Raw genomic sequence first — 16,332 nt, 5'->3', positions numbered from 1 at the left:
CATTACACGCCTCTATACATGCCAGTTGGTCCCATTGGATACTACTAATGTTCTTTTTTTTTTTTATCTGACTCACACTGCAGCCCCACCATCCAATCGGCAGCGCCGGACCCACACCCAACATTCACCAAACTACTCAGCCGGCAGCCTACCACAATTATTCCATTCTTTCCGCATCCGCACACTTCCTTCTTTTTAACTCATTTTCACTACCGCACAGGTTAATCGCCGCACGTCCCCCGCCAGCAAACATTACTCCTTTGCCTACTGCATGCAGGCTTCTATTAACGACCCTCTGTTATCAACTCCGCTAACAGCCACAAAATCTCCGCCGCACGAAGCCCACTGGTAGCTGCTGAATCACATGCTTCCCCAAAACATCGAGCTGTCAGAACACTGGGAGCTACACACACCAACAAGTCCATACTGCAGGCTGCAGCCAGAACAATTTTCTACATTCAAACATCGACGGCCTCTTCTCTCTAAAAATTCACCAGACCGCTTCTACCACCAGCAAAGAAGTTTCCATCCCTAATTCCTCTGTGATTCCCACTAACCTAAACATTAAGCTGGCATTGAAGGGTGTGAATTACCCCGGCCAATCTGTTCTTTTAAATACAGCTTTTAGCAAGTTTTGAAAGGAGAAGAGCAGAACTTGCTATGCCAATAATATCGAGTCTTCTGTGGCGAAGTGGTTTTTGCATAGAAAACAAAGCGGTCAGTTGAAGAGGAATAATATCAGTACTTTGTTTAAAACTGTGTGTAAAAAAGCTGTCTCTTTATCATTAACAATAAGTTGTAAAACGTGAATGGGGAGTGACAGTCTTCAAGTTTGTGAGAAGATCGCGCCCTGGTGGAATAAAGGCACGAACAGCTTACAGCACCTAGAATTACCAGGAAGTATATAGAGTAAAACGGTTTCTAAAAGCTGCCTTTATGAATGAGAGAAAAAAAAAATATATATATATATATATAAAATAGTAAAATGGAAGGGGAGTGATAGATTTAAATTAATCGTGAAGTGGAGCGCCCCCTGTATAAAGTAAAAGTGAGAAAAGCTTACAGCACCTGGTATTCCCAGGTGGTCTCCCATCCAAGTACTAACCAGACCCTACCCTGCTTAGCTTCCGAGATCAGACGAGATCGGGCGTGTTCAGGGTGGTATGGCCGTAAGCGAGAGAAACTACCAAAAACAGCCCTTTTGCATTACACGCCTCTATACATGCCAGTTGGTCCCATTGGATACTACTAATGTTCTTTTTTTTTTTTTATCTGACTCACACTGCAGCCCCACCATCCAATCGGCAGCGCCGGACCCACACCCAACATTCACCAAACTACTCAGCCGGCAGCCTACCACAATTATTCCATTCTTTCCGCATCCGCACACTTCCTTCTTTTTAACTCATTTTCACTACCGCACAGGTTAATCGCCGCACGTCCCCCACCAGCAAACATTACTCCTTTGCCTACTGCATGCAGGCTTCTATTAACGACCCTCTGTTATCAACTCCGCTAACAGCCACAAAATCTCCGCCGCACGAAGCCCACTGGTAGCTGCTGAATCACATGCTTCCCCAAAACATCGCGCTGTCAGAACACTGGGAGCTACACACACCAACAAGTCCATACTGCAGGCTGCAGCCAGAACAATTTTCTACATTCAAACATCGACGGCCTCTTCTCTCTAAAAATTCACCAGACCGCTTCTACCACCAGCAAAGAAGTTTCCATCCCTAATTCCTCTGTGATTCCCACTAACCTAAACATTAAGCTGGCATTGAAGGGTGTGAATTACCCCGGCCAATCTGTTCTTTTAAATACAGCTTTTAGCAAGTTTTGAAAGGAGAAGAGCAGAACTTGCTATGCCAATAATATCGAGTCTTCTGTGGCGAAGTGGTTTTTGCATAGAAAACAAAGCGGTCAGTTGAAGAGGAATAATATCAGTACTTTGTTTAAAACTGTGTGTAAAAAAGCTGTCTCTTTATCATTAACAATAAGTTGTAAAACGTGAATGGGGAGTGACAGTCTTCAAGTTTGTGAGAAGATCGCGCCCTGGTGGAATAAAGGCACGAACAGCTTACAGCACCTAGAATTACCAGGAAGTATATAGAGTAAAACGGTTTCTAAAAGCTGCCTTTATGAATGAGAGAAAAAAAAAAAAAATATATATATATATAAAATAGTAAAATGGAAGGGGAGTGATAGATTTAAATTAATCGTGAAGTGGAGCGCCCCCTGTATAAAGTGAAAGTGAGAAAAGCTTACAGCACCTGGTATTCCCAGGTGGTCTCCCAGCCAAGTACTAACCAGACCCTATCCTGCTTAGCTTCCGAGATCAGACGAGATCGGGCGTGTTCAGGGTGGTATGGCCGTAAGCGAGAGAAACTACCAAAAACAGCCCTTTTGCATTACACGCCTCTATACATGCCAGTTGGTCCCATTGGATACTACTAATGTTCTTTTTTTTTTTTATCTGACTCACACTGCAGCCCCACCATCCAATCGGCAGCGCCGGACCCACACCCAACATTCACCAAACTACTCAGCCGGCAGCCTACCACAATTATTCCATTCTTTCCGCATCCGCACACTTCCTTCTTTTTAACTCATTTTCACTACCGCACAGGTTAATCGCCGCACGTCCCCCGCCAGCAAACATTACTCCTTTGCCTACTGCATGCAGGCTTCTATTAACGACCCTCTGTTATCAACTCCGCTAACAGCCACAAAATCTCCGCCGCACGAAGCCCACTGGTAGCTGCTGAATCACATGCTTCCCCAAAACATCGCGCTGTCAGAACACTGGGAGCTACACACACCAACAAGTCCATACTGCAGGCTGCAGCCAGAACAATTTTCTACATTCAAACATCGACGGCCTCTTCTCTCTAAAAATTCACCAGACCGCTTCTACCACCAGCAAAGAAGTTTCCATCCCTAATTCCTCTGTGATTCCCACTAACCTAAACATTAAGCTGGCATTGAAGGGTGTGAATTACCCCGGCCAATCTGTTCTTTTAAATACAGCTTTTAGCAAGTTTTGAAAGGAGAAGAGCAGAACTTGCTATGCCAATAATATCGAGTCTTCTGTGGCGAAGTGGTTTTTGCATAGAAAACAAAGCGGTCAGTTGAAGAGGAATAATATCAGTACTTTGTTTAAAACTGTGTGTAAAAAAGCTGTCTCTTTATCATTAACAATAAGTTGTAAAACGTGAATGGGGAGTGACAGTCTTCAAGTTTGTGAGAAGATCGCGCCCTGGTGGAATAAAAGCACGAACAGCTTACAGCACCTAGAATTACCAGGAAGTATATAGAGTAAAACGGTTTCTAAAAGCTGCCTTTATGAATGAGAGAAAAATATATATATATATATATATATATAAAATAGTAAAATGGAAGGGGAGTGATAGATTTAAATTAATCGTGAAGTGGAGCGCCCCCTGTATAAAGTAAAAGTGAGAAAAGCTTACAGCACCTGGTATTCCCAGGTGGTCTCCTATCCAAGTACTAACCAGACCCTACCCTGCTTAGCTTCCGAGATCAGACGAGATCAGGCGTGTTCAGGGTGGTATGGCCGTAAGCGAGAGAAACTACCAAAAACAGCCCTTTTGCATTACACGCCTCTATACATGCCAGTTGGTCCCATTGGATACTACTAATGTTCTTTTTTTTTTTTTTATCTGACTCACACTGAAGCCCCACCATCCAATCGGCAGCGCCGGACCCACACCCAACATTCACCAAACTACTCAGCCGGCAGCCTACCACAATTATTCCATTCTTTCCGCATCCGCACACTTCCTTCTTTTTAACTCATTTTCACTACCGCACAGGTTAATCGCCGCACGTCCCCCGCCGGCAAACATTACTCCTTTGCCTACTGCATGCAGGCTTCTCTTAACGACCCTCTGTTATCAACTCCGCTAACAGCCACAAAATCTCCGCCGCACGAAGCCCACTGGTAGCTGCTGAATCACATGCTTCCCCAAAACGTCGCGCTGTCAGAACACTGGGAGCTACACACACCAACAAGTCCATACTGCAGGCTGCAGCCAGAACAATTTTCTACATTCAAACATCGACGGCCTCTTCTCTCTAAAAATTCACCAGACCACTTCTACCACCAGCAAAGAAGTTTCCATCCCTAATTCCTCTGTGATTCCCACTAACCTAAACATTAAGCTGGCATTGAAGGGTGTGAATTACCCCGGCCAATCTGTTCTTTTAAATACAGCTTTTAGCAAGTTTTGAAAGGAGAAGAGCAGAACTTGCTATGCCAATAATATCGAGTCTTCTATGGCGAAGTGGTTTTTGCATAGAAAACAAAGCGGTCAGTTGAAGAGGAATAATATCAGTACTTTGTTTAAAACTGTGTGTAAAAAGCTGTCTCTTTATCATTAACAATAAGTTGTAAAACGTGAATGGGGAGTGACAGTCTTCAAGTTTGTGAGAAGATCGCGCCCTGGATGAATAAAGGCACGAACAGCTTACAGCACCTAGAATTACCAGGAAGTATTTAGAGTAAAACGGTTTCTAAAAGCTGGCTTTATGAAAGAGAGAAAAAAAAAATATATATATATATAAAATAGTAAAATGGAAGGGGAGTGATAGATTTAAATTAATCGTGAAGTGGAGCGCCCCCTGTATAAAGTAAAAGTGAGAAAAGCTTACAGCACCTGGTATTCCCAGGTGATCTCCCATCCAAGTACTAACCAGACCCTACCCTGCTTAGCTTCCAAGATCAGACGAGATCGGGCGTGTTCAGGGTGGTATGGCCGTAAGCGAGAGATGCTACCAAAAACAGCCCTTTTGCATTACACGCGTCTATACATGCCAGTTAGTCCCATTGGATCCTACTCCTGGTTTTTTTTTTTTATCTGACTCACACTGCAGCCCCACCATCCAATCGGCAGCGCCGGTCCCACACCAAACATTCACCAAACTACTCAGCCGGCAGCCTACCACAATTATTCCATTCTTTCCGCATCCGCACACTTCCTTCTTTTTAACTCCTTTTCAGTACTGCACAGGTTAATCGCCGCACGTCCCCCGCCGGCAAACATTACTCCTTTGCCTACTGCATGCAGGCTTCTCTTAACGACCCTCTGTTATCAACTCCGCTAACAGCCACAAAATCTCCGCCGCACGAAGCCCACTGGTAGCTGCTGAATCACATGCTTCCCCAAAACGTCACGCTGTCAGAACACTGGGAGCTACACACACCAACAAGTCCATACTGCAGGCTGCAGCCAGAACAATTTTCTACATTCAAACATCGACGGCCTCTTCTCTCTAAAAATTCACCAGACCGCTTCTACCACCAGCAAAGAAGTTTCCATCCCTAATTCCTCTGTGATTCCCACTAACCTAAACATTAAGCTGGCATTGAAGGGTGTGAATTACCCCGGCCAATCTGTTCTTTTAAATACAGCTTTTAGCAAGTTTTGAAAGGAGAAGAGCAGAACTTGCTATGCCAATAATATCGAGTCTTCTGTGGCGAAGTGGTTTTTGCATAGAAAACAAAGCGGTCAGTTGAAGAGGAATAATATCAGTACTTTGTTTAAAACTGTGTGTAAAAAGCTGTCTCTTTATCATTAACAATAAGTTGTAAAACGTGAATGGGGAGTGACAGTCTTCAAGTTTGTGAGAAGATCGCGCCCTGGTGGAATAAAGGCACGAACAGCTTACAGCACCTAGAATTACCAGGAAGTATTTAGAGTAAAACGGTTTCTAAAAGCTGGCTTTATGAAAGAGAGAAAAAAAAAAAATATATATATATATATATAAAATAGTAAAATGGAAGGGGAGTGATAGATTTAAATTAATCGTGAAGTGGAGCGCCCCCTGTATAAAGTAAAAGTGAGAAAAGCTTACAGCACCTGGTATTCCCAGGAGGTCTCCCAGCCAAGTACTAACCAGACCCTATCCTGCTTAGCTTCCGAGATCAGACGAGATCGGGCGTGTTCAGGGTGGTATGGCCGTAAGCGAGAGAAGCTACCAAAAACAGCCCTTTTGCATTACACGCCTCTATACATGCCAGTTGGTCCCATTGGATACTACTAATGTTCTTTTTTTTTTTTATCTGACTCACACTGCAGCCCCACCATCCAATCGGCAGCGCCGGACCCACACCCAACATTCACCAAACTACTCAGCCGGCAGCCTACCACAATTATTCCATTCTTTCCGCATCCGCACACTTCCTTCTTTTTAACTCATTTTCACTACCGCACAGGTTAATCGCCGCACGTCCCCCGCCAGCAAACATTACTCCTTTGCCTACTGCATGCAGGCTTCTATTAACGACCCTCTGTTATCAACTCCGCTAACAGCCACAAAATCTCCGCCGCACGAAGCCCACTGGTAGCTGCTGAATCACATGCTTCCCCAAAACATCGCGCTGTCAGAACACTGGGAGCTACACACACCAACAAGTCCATACTGCAGGCTGCAGCCAGAACAATTTTCTACATTCAAACATCGACGGCCTCTTCTCTCTAAAAATTCACCAGACCGCTTCTACCACCAGCAAAGAAGTTTCCATCCCTAATTCCTCTGTGATTCCCACTAACCTAAACATTAAGCTGGCATTGAAGGGTGTGAATTACCCCGGCCAATCTGTTCTTTTAAATACAGCTTTTAGCAAGTTTTGAAAGGAGAAGAGCAGAACTTGCTATGCCAATAATATCGAGTCTTCTGTGGCGAAGTGGTTTTTGCATAGAAAACAAAGCGGTCAGTTGAAGAGGAATAATATCAGTACTTTGTTTAAAACTGTGTGTAAAAAAGCTGTCTCTTTATCATTAACAATAAGTTGTAAAACGTGAATGGGGAGTGACAGTCTTCAAGTTTGTGAGAAGATCGCGCCCTGGTGGAATAAAGGCACGAACAGCTTACAGCACCTAGAATTACCAGGAAGTATATAGAGTAAAACGGTTTCTAAAAGCTGCCTTTATGAATGAGAGAAAAAAAAAAAATATATATATATATATAAAATAGTAAAATGGAAGGGGAGTGATAGATTTAAATTAATCGTGAAGTGGAGCGCCCCCTGTATAAAGTAAAAGTGAGAAAAGCTTACAGCACCTGGTATTCCCAGGTGGTCTCCCATCCAAGTACTAACCAGACCCTACCCTGCTTAGCTTCCGAGATCAGACGAGATCGGGCGTGTTCAGGGTGGTATGGCCGTAAGCGAGAGAAACTACCAAAAACAGCCCTTTTGCATTACACGCCTCTATACATGCCAGTTGGTCCCATTGGATACTACTAATGTTCTTTTTTTTTTTTATCTGACTCACACTGCAGCCCCACCATCCAATCGGCAGCGCCGGACCCACACCCAACATTCACCAAACTACTCAGCCGGCAGCCTACCACAATTATTCCATTCTTTCCGCATCCGCACACTTCCTTCTTTTTAACTCATTTTCACTACCGCACAGGTTAATCGCCGCACGTCCCCCACCAGCAAACATTACTCCTTTGCCTACTGCATGCAGGCTTCTATTAACGACCCTCTGTTATCAACTCCGCTAACAGCCACAAAATCTCCGCCGCACGAAGCCCACTGGTAGCTGCTGAATCACATGCTTCCCCAAAACATCGCGCTGTCAGAACACTGGGAGCTACACACACCAACAAGTCCATACTGCAGGCTGCAGCCAGAACAATTTTCTACATTCAAACATCGACGGCCTCTTCTCTCTAAAAATTCACCAGACCGCTTCTACCACCAGCAAAGAAGTTTCCATCCCTAATTCCTCTGTGATTCCCACTAACCTAAACATTAAGCTGGCATTGAAGGGTGTGAATTACCCCGGCCAATCTGTTCTTTTAAATACAGCTTTTAGCAAGTTTTGAAAGGAGAAGAGCAGAACTTGCTATGCCAATAATATCGAGTCTTCTGTGGCGAAGTGGTTTTTGCATAGAAAACAAAGCGGTCAGTTGAAGAGGAATAATATCAGTACTTTGTTTAAAACTGTGTGTAAAAAAGCTGTCTCTTTATCATTAACAATAAGTTGTAAAACGTGAATGGGGAGTGACAGTCTTCAAGTTTGTGAGAAGATCGCGCCCTGGTGGAATAAAGGCACGAACAGCTTACAGCACCTAGAATTACCAGGAAGTATATAGAGTAAAACGGTTTCTAAAAGCTGCCTTTATGAATGAGAGAAAAAAAAAAAATATATATATATATATAAAATAGTAAAATGGAAGGGGAGTGATAGATTTAAATTAATCGTGAAGTGGAGCGCCCCCTGTATAAAGTAAAAGTGAGAAAAGCTTACAGCACCTGGTATTCCCAGGTGGTCTCCCATCCAAGTACTAACCAGACCCTACCCTGCTTAGCTTCCGAGATCAGACGAGATCAGGCGTGTTCAGGGTGGTATGGCCGTAAGCGAGAGAAACTACCAAAAACAGCCCTTTTGCATTACACGCCTCTATACATGCCAGTTGGTCCCATTGGATACTACTAATGTTCTTTTTTTTTTTTTATCTGACTCACACTGAAGCCCCACCATCCAATCGGCAGCGCCGGACCCACACCCAACATTCACCAAACTACTCAGCCGGCAGCCTACCACAATTATTCCATTCTTTCCGCATCCGCACACTTCCTTCTTTTTAACTCATTTTCACTACCGCACAGGTTAATCGCCGCACGTCCCCCGCCGGCAAACATTACTCCTTTGCCTACTGCATGCAGGCTTCTCTTAACGACCCTCTGTTATCAACTCCGCTAACAGCCACAAAATCTCCGCCGCACGAAGCCCACTGGTAGCTGCTGAATCACATGCTTCCCCAAAACGTCGCGCTGTCAGAACACTGGGAGCTACACACACCAACAAGTCCATACTGCAGGCTGCAGCCAGAACAATTTTCTACATTCAAACATCGACGGCCTCTTCTCTCTAAAAATTCACCAGACCGCTTCTACCACCAGCAAAGAAGTTTCCATCCCTAATTCCTCTGTGATTCCCACTAACCTAAACATTAAGCTGGCATTGAAGGGTGTGAATTACCCCGGCCAATCTGTTCTTTTAAATACAGCTTTTAGCAAGTTTTGAAAGGAGAAGAGCAGAACTTGCTATGCCAATAATATCGAGTCTTCTATGGCGAAGTGGTTTTTGCATAGAAAACAAAGCGGTCAGTTGAAGAGGAATAATATCAGTACTTTGTTTAAAACTGTGTGTAAAAAGCTGTCTCTTTATCATTAACAATAAGTTGTAAAACGTGAATGGGGAGTGACAGTCTTCAAGTTTGTGAGAAGATCGCGCCCTGGTGGAATAAAGGCACGAACAGCTTACAGCACCTAGAATTACCAGGAAGTATTTAGAGTAAAACGGTTTCTAAAAGCTGGCTTTATGAAAGAGAGAAAAAAAAAATATATATATATATAAAATAGTAAAATGGAAGGGGAGTGATAGATTTAAATTAATCGTGAAGTGGAGCGCCCCCTGTATAAAGTAAAAGTGAGAAAAGCTTACAGCACCTGGTATTCCCAGGTGATCTCCCATCCAAGTACTAACCAGACCCTACCCTGCTTAGCTTCCAAGATCAGACGAGATCGGGCGTGTTCAGGGTGGTATGGCCGTAAGCGAGAGATGCTACCAAAAACAGCCCTTTTGCATTACACGCGTCTATACATGCCAGTTAGTCCCATTGGATCCTACTCCTGGTTTTTTTTTTTTTATCTGACTCACACTGCAGCCCCACCATCCAATCGGCAGCGCCGGACCCACACCAAACATTCACCAAACTACTCAGCCGGCAGCCTACCACAATTATTCCATTCTTTCCGCATCCGCACACTTCCTTCTTTTTAACTCCTTTTCAGTACTGCACAGGTTAATCGCCGCACGTCCCCCGCCGGCAAACATTACTCCTTTGCCTACTGCATGCAGGCTTCTCTTAACGACCCTCTGTTATCAACTCCGCTAACAGCCACAAAATCTCCGCCGCACGAAGCCCACTGGTAGCTGCTGAATCACATGCTTCCCCAAAACGTCACGCTGTCAGAACACTGGGAGCTACACACACCAACAAGTCCATACTGCAGGCTGCAGCCAGAACAATTTTCTACATTCAAACATCGACGGCCTCTTCTCTCTAAAAATTCACCAGACCGCTTCTACCACCAGCAAAGAAGTTTCCATCCCTAATTCCTCTGTGATTCCCACTAACCTAAACATTAAGCTGGCATTGAAGGGTGTGAATTACCCCGTCCAATCTGTTCTTTTAAATACAGCTTTTAGCAAGTTTTGAAAGGAGAAGAGCAGAACTTGCTATGCCAATAATATCGAGTCTTCTGTGGCGAAGTGGTTTTTGCATAGAAAACAAAGCGGTCAGTTGAAGAGGAATAATATCAGTACTTTGTTTAAAACTGTGTGTAAAAAGCTGTCTCTTTATCATTAACAATAAGTTGTAAAACGTGAATGGGGAGTGACAGTCTTCAAGTTTGTGAGAAGATCGCGCCCTGGTGGAATAAAGGCACGAACAGCTTACAGCACCTAGAATTACCAGGAAGTATTTAGAGTAAAACGGTTTCTAAAAGCTGGCTTTATGAAAGAGAGAAAAAAAAAATATATATATATATATATATAAAATAGTAAAATGGAAGGGGAGTGATAGATTTAAATTAATCGTGAAGTGGAGCGCCCCCTGTATAAAGTAAAAGTGAGAAAAGCTTACAGCACCTGGTATTCCCAGGTGGTCTCCCATCCAAGTACTAACCAGACCCTACCCTGGGTAGCTTCCGAGATCAGACGAGATCGGGCGTGTTCAGGGTGGTATGGCCGTAAGCGAGAGAAACTACCAAAAACAGCCCTTTTGCATTACACGCCTCTATACATGCCAGTTGGTCCCATTGGATACTACTAATGTTCTTTTTTTTTTTTTATCTGACTCACACTGCAGCACCACCATCCAATCGGAAGCGCCGGACCCACACCAAACATTCACCAAACTACTCAGCCGGCAGCCTACCACAATTATTCCATTCTTTCCGCATCCGCACACTTCCTTATTTTTAACTCCTTTTCACTACCGCACAGGTTAATCGCCGCACGTCCCCCACCGGCAAACATTACTCCTTTGCCTACTGCATGCAGGCTTCTCTTAACGACCCTCTGTTATCAACTCCGCTAACAGCCACAAAATCTCCGCCGCACGAAGCCCACTGGTAGCTGCTGAATCACATGCTTCCCCAAAACGTCGCGCTGTCAGAACACTGGGAGCTACACACACCAACAAGTCCATACTGCAGGCTGCAGCCAGAACAATTTTCTACATTCAAACATCGACGGCCTCTTCTCTCTAAAAATTCACCAGACCGCTTCTACCACCAGCAAAGAAGTTTCCATCCCTAATTCCTCTGTGATTCCCACTAACCTAAACATTAAGCTGGCATTGAAGGGTGTGAATTACCCCGGCCAACCTGTTCTTTTAAATACAGCTTTTAGCAAGTTTTGAAAGGAGAAGAGCAGAACTTGCTATGCCAATAATATCGAGTCTTCTGTGGCGAAGTGGTTTTTGCATAGAAAACAAAGCGGTCAGTTGAAGAGGAATAATATCAGTACTTTGTTTAAAACTGTGTGTAAAAAGCTGTCTCTTTATCATTAACAATAAGTTGTAAAACGTGAATGGGGAGTGACAGTCTTCAAGTTTGTGAGAAGATCGCGCCCTGGTGGAATAAAGGCACGAACAGCTTACAGCACCTAGAATTACCAGGAAGTATTTAGAGTAAAACGGTTTCTAAAAGCTGCCTTTATGAATGAGAGAAAAAAAAAATATATATATATATATAATAGTAAAATGGAAGGGGAGTGATAGATTTAAATTAATCGTGAAGTGGAGCGCCCCCCGTTTAAAGTAAAAGTGAGAAAAGCTTACAGCACCTGGTATTCCCAGGAGGTCTCCCATCCAAGTACTAACCAGACCCTACCCTGCTTAGCTTCCGAGATCAGACGAGATCGGGCGTGTTCAGGGTGGTATGGCCGTAAGCGAGAGAAACTACCAAAAACAGCCCTTTTGCATTACACGCCTCTATACATGCCAGTTGGTCCCATTGGATACTACTAATGTTCTTTTTTTTTTTTTTATCTGACTCACACTGCAGCACCACCATCCAATCGGCAGCGCCGGACCCACACCAAACATTCACCAAACTACTCAGCCGGCAGCCTACCACAATTATTCCATTCTTTCCGCATCCGCACACTTCCTTATTTTTAACTCCTTTTCACTACCGCACAGGTTAATCGCCGCACGTCCCCCGCCGGCAAACATTACTCCTTTGCCTACTGCATGCAGGCTTCTCTTAACGACCCTCTGTTATCAACTCCGCTAACAGCCACAAAATCTCCGCCGCACGAAGCCCACTGGTAGCTGCTGAATCACATGCTTCCCTAAAACGTCGCGCTGTCAGAACACTGGGAGCTACACACACCAACAAGTCCATACTGCAGGCTGCAGCCACAACAATTTTCTACATTCAAACATCGACGGCCTCTTCTCTCTAAAAATTCACCAGACCGCTTCTACCACCAGCAAAGAAGTTTCCATCCCTAATTCCTCTGTGATTCCCACTAACCTAAACATTAAGCTGGCATTGAAGGGTGTGAATTACCCCGGCCAATCTGTTCTTTTAAATACAGCTTTTAGCAAGTTTTGAAAGGAGAAGAGCAGAACTTGCTATGCCAATAATATCGAGTCTTCTGTGGCGAAGTGGTTTTTGCATAGAAAACAAAGCGGTCAGTTGAAGAGGAATAATATCAGTACTTTGTTTAAAACTGTGTGTAAAAAGCTGTCTCTTTATCATTAACAATAAGTTGTAAAACGTGAATGGGGAGTGACAGTCTTCAAGTTTGTGAGAAGATCGCGCCCTGGTGGAATAAAGGCACGAACAGCTTACAGCACCTAGAATTACCAGGAAGTATTTAGAGTAAAACGGTTTCTAAAAGCTGGCTTTATGAAAGAGAGAAAAAAAAAAAAAATATATATATAAAATAGTAAAATGGAAGGGGAGTGATAGATTTAAATTAATCGTGAAGTGGAGCGCCCCCTGTATAAAGTAAAAGTGAGAAAAGCTTACAGCACCTGGTATTCCCAGGTGGTCTCCCATCCAAGTACTAACCAGACCCTACCCTGCTTAGCTTCCAAGATCAGACGAGATCGGGCGTGTTCAGGGTGGTATGGCCGTAAGCGAGAGATGCTACCAAAAACAGCCCTTTTGCATTACACGCGTCTATACATGCCAGTTAGTCCCATTGGATCCTACTCCTGTTTTTTTTTTTTTTATCTGACTCACACTGCAGCCCCACCATCCAATCGGCAGCGCCGGACCCACACCAAACATTCACCAAACTACTCAGCCGGCAGCCTACCACAATTATTCCATTCTTTCCGCATCCGCACACTTCCTTCTTTTTAACTCCTTTTCAGTACTGCACAGGTTAATCGCCGCACGTCCCCCGCCGGCAAACATTACTCCTTTGCCTACTGCATGCAGGCTTCTCTTAACGACCCTCTGTTATCAACTCCGCTAACAGCCACAAAATCTCCGCCGCACGAAGCCCACTGGTAGCTGCTGAATCACATGCTTCCCCAAAACGTCGCGCTGTCAGAACACTGGGAGCTACACACACCAACAAGTCCATACTGCAGGCTGCAGCCAGAACAATTTTCTACATTCAAACATCGACGGCCTCTTCTCTCTAAAAATTCACCAGACCGCTTCTACCACCAGCAAAGAAGTTTCCATCCCTAATTCCTCTGTGATTCCCACTAACCTAAACATTAAGCTGGCATTGAAGGGTGTGAATTACCCCGGCCAATCTGTTCTTTTAAATACAGCTTTTAGCAAGTTTTGAAAGGAGAAGAGCAGAACTTGCTATGCCAATAATATCGAGTCTTCTATGGCGAAGTGGTTTTTGCATAGAAAACAAAGCGGTCAGTTGAAGAGGAATAATATCAGTACTTTGTTTAAAACTGTGTGTAAAAAGCTGTCTCTTTATCATTAACAATAAGTTGTAAAACGTGAATGGGGAGTGACAGTCTTCAAGTTTGTGAGAAGATCGCGCCCTGGTGGAATAAAGGCACGAACAGCTTACAGCACCTAGAATTACCAGGAAGTATTTAGAGTAAAACGGTTTCTAAAAGCTGGCTTTATGAAAGAGAGAAAAAAAAAATATATATATATATAAAATAGTAAAATGGAAGGGGAGTGATAGATTTAAATTAATCGTGAAGTGGAGCGCCCCCTGTATAAAGTAAAAGTGAGAAAAGCTTACAGCACCTGGTATTCCCAGGTGATCTCCCATCCAAGTACTAACCAGACCTTACCCTGCTTAGCTTCCAAGATCAGACGAGATCGGGCGTGTTCAGGGTGGTATGGCCGTAAGCGAGAGATGCTACCAAAAACAGCCCTTTTGCATTACACGCGTCTATACATGCCAGTTAGTCCCATTGGATCCTACTCCTGGTTTTTTTTTTTTTATCTGACTCACACTGCAGCCCCACCATCCAATCGGCAGCGCCGGACCCACACCAAACATTCACCAAACTACTCAGCCGGCAGCCTACCACAATTATTCCATTCTTTCCGCATCCGCACACTTCCTTCTTTTTAACTCCTTTTCAGTACTGCACAGGTTAATCGCCGCACGTCCCCCGCCGGCAAACATTACTCCTTTGCCTACTGCATGCAGGCTTCTCTTAACGACCCTCTGTTATCAACTCCGCTAACAGCCACAAAATCTCCGCCGCACGAAGCCCACTGGTAGCTGCTGAATCACATGCTTCCCCAAAACGTCACGCTGTCAGAACACTGGGAGCTACACACACCAACAAGTCCATACTGCAGGCTGCAGCCAGAACAATTTTCTACATTCAAACATCGACGGCCTCTTCTCTCTAAAAATTCACCAGACCGCTTCTACCACCAGCAAAGAAGTTTCCATCCCTAATTCCTCTGTGATTCCCACTAACCTAAACATTAAGCTGGCATTGAAGGGTGTGAATTACCCCGGCCAATCTGTTCTTTTAAATACAGCTTTTAGCAAGTTTTGAAAGGAGAAGAGCAGAACTTGCTATGCCAATAATATCGAGTCTTCTGTGGCGAAGTGGTTTTTGCATAGAAAACAAAGCGGTCAGTTGAAGAGGAATAATATCAGTACTTTGTTTAAAACTGTGTGTAAAAAGCTGTCTCTTTATCATTAACAATAAGTTGTAAAACGTGAATGGGGAGTGACAGTCTTCAAGTTTGTGAGAAGATCGCGCCCTGGTGGAATAAAGGCACGAACAGCTTACAGCACCTAGAATTACCAGGAAGTATTTAGAGTAAAACGGTTTCTAAAAGCTGGCTTTATGAAAGAGAGAAAAAAAAAATATATATATATATATATATAAAATAGTAAAATGGAAGGGGAGTGATAGATTTAAATTAATCGTGAAGTGGAGCGCCCCCTGTATAAAGTAAAAGTGAGAAAAGCTTACAGCACCTGGTATTCCCAGGTGGTCTCCCATCCAAGTACTAACCAGACCCTACCCTGGGTAGCTTCCGAGATCAGACGAGATCGGGCGTGTTCAGGGTGGTATGGCCGTAAGCGAGAGAAACTACCAAAAACAGCCCTTTTGCATTACACGCCTCTATACATGCCAGTTGGTCCCATTGGATACTACTAATGTTCTTTTTTTTTTTTTATCTGACTCACACTGCAGCACCACCATCCAATCGGAAGCGCCGGACCCACACCAAACATTCACCAAACTACTCAGCCGGCAGCCTACCACAATTATTCCATTCTTTCCGCATCCGCACACTTCCTTATTTTTAACTCCTTTTCACTACCGCACAGGTTAATCGCCGCACGTCCCCCACCGGCAAACATTACTCCTTTGCCTACTGCATGCAGGCTTCTCTTAACGACCCTCTGTTATCAACTCCGCTAACAGCCACAAAATCTCCGCCGCACGAAGCCCACTGGTAGCTGCTGAATCACATGCTTCCCCAAAACGTCGCGCTGTCAGAACACTGGGAGCTACACACACCAACAAGTCCATACTGCAGGCTGCAGCCAGAACAATTTTCTACATTCAAACATCGACGGCCTCTTCTCTCTAAAAATTCACCAGACCGCTTCTACCACCAGCAAAGAAGTTTCCATCCCTAATTCCTCTGTGATTCCCACTAACCTAAACATTAAGCTGGCATTGAAGGGTGTGAATTACCCCGGCCAACCTGTTCTTTTAAATACAGCTTTTAGCAAGTTTTGAAAGGAGAAGAGCAGAACTTGCTATGCCAATAATATCGAGTCTTCTGTGGCGAAGTGGTTT

At 44.1% G+C, this 16,332-nt stretch overlaps 1 protein-coding gene and 13 non-coding genes across 14 annotated transcripts in view; all 14 read right to left on the bottom strand.

Moving 5' to 3' along the window:
- Window positions 1–16,332, bottom strand: part of LOC125719098 (protein NYNRIN-like) — a 99,651-nt gene that overhangs the window by 11,600 nt on the left and 71,719 nt on the right. The window lies entirely within an intron of this gene.
- On the bottom strand, window positions 1,057–1,175 carry LOC125736249 (5S ribosomal RNA). The gene has a single exon (XR_007395533.1). It is a non-coding gene; the product is annotated as a 5S ribosomal RNA (ribosomal RNA).
- LOC125734543 (5S ribosomal RNA) lies at window positions 2,262–2,380 on the bottom strand. The gene has a single exon (XR_007393851.1). It is a non-coding gene; the product is annotated as a 5S ribosomal RNA (ribosomal RNA).
- LOC125734906 (5S ribosomal RNA) lies at window positions 3,467–3,585 on the bottom strand. The gene has a single exon (XR_007394208.1). It is a non-coding gene; the product is annotated as a 5S ribosomal RNA (ribosomal RNA).
- LOC125734868 (5S ribosomal RNA) lies at window positions 4,668–4,786 on the bottom strand. The gene has a single exon (XR_007394171.1). It is a non-coding gene; the product is annotated as a 5S ribosomal RNA (ribosomal RNA).
- LOC125734341 (5S ribosomal RNA) lies at window positions 5,871–5,989 on the bottom strand. Its single transcript, XR_007393657.1, has one exon. It is a non-coding gene; the product is annotated as a 5S ribosomal RNA (ribosomal RNA).
- LOC125736238 (5S ribosomal RNA) lies at window positions 7,075–7,193 on the bottom strand. The gene has a single exon (XR_007395522.1). It is a non-coding gene; the product is annotated as a 5S ribosomal RNA (ribosomal RNA).
- LOC125733188 (5S ribosomal RNA) lies at window positions 8,279–8,397 on the bottom strand. The gene has a single exon (XR_007392542.1). It is a non-coding gene; the product is annotated as a 5S ribosomal RNA (ribosomal RNA).
- LOC125734867 (5S ribosomal RNA) lies at window positions 9,479–9,597 on the bottom strand. Its single transcript, XR_007394170.1, has one exon. It is a non-coding gene; the product is annotated as a 5S ribosomal RNA (ribosomal RNA).
- On the bottom strand, window positions 10,683–10,801 carry LOC125735692 (5S ribosomal RNA). Its single transcript, XR_007394984.1, has one exon. It is a non-coding gene; the product is annotated as a 5S ribosomal RNA (ribosomal RNA).
- Window positions 11,883–12,001, bottom strand: LOC125734451 (5S ribosomal RNA). The gene has a single exon (XR_007393762.1). It is a non-coding gene; the product is annotated as a 5S ribosomal RNA (ribosomal RNA).
- LOC125733526 (5S ribosomal RNA) lies at window positions 13,084–13,202 on the bottom strand. Its single transcript, XR_007392869.1, has one exon. It is a non-coding gene; the product is annotated as a 5S ribosomal RNA (ribosomal RNA).
- On the bottom strand, window positions 14,282–14,400 carry LOC125736565 (5S ribosomal RNA). The gene has a single exon (XR_007395843.1). It is a non-coding gene; the product is annotated as a 5S ribosomal RNA (ribosomal RNA).
- LOC125735691 (5S ribosomal RNA) lies at window positions 15,486–15,604 on the bottom strand. Its single transcript, XR_007394983.1, has one exon. It is a non-coding gene; the product is annotated as a 5S ribosomal RNA (ribosomal RNA).

The sequence above is a fragment of the Brienomyrus brachyistius genome, chromosome 2 (genome assembly GCF_023856365.1).
Source record: "Brienomyrus brachyistius isolate T26 chromosome 2, BBRACH_0.4, whole genome shotgun sequence".
NCBI lineage: Eukaryota > Metazoa > Chordata > Actinopteri > Osteoglossiformes > Mormyridae > Brienomyrus > Brienomyrus brachyistius.
Note: the sequence above shows the minus strand (reverse complement) of the source record. Positions and strands in the feature narration are given on the sequence as shown.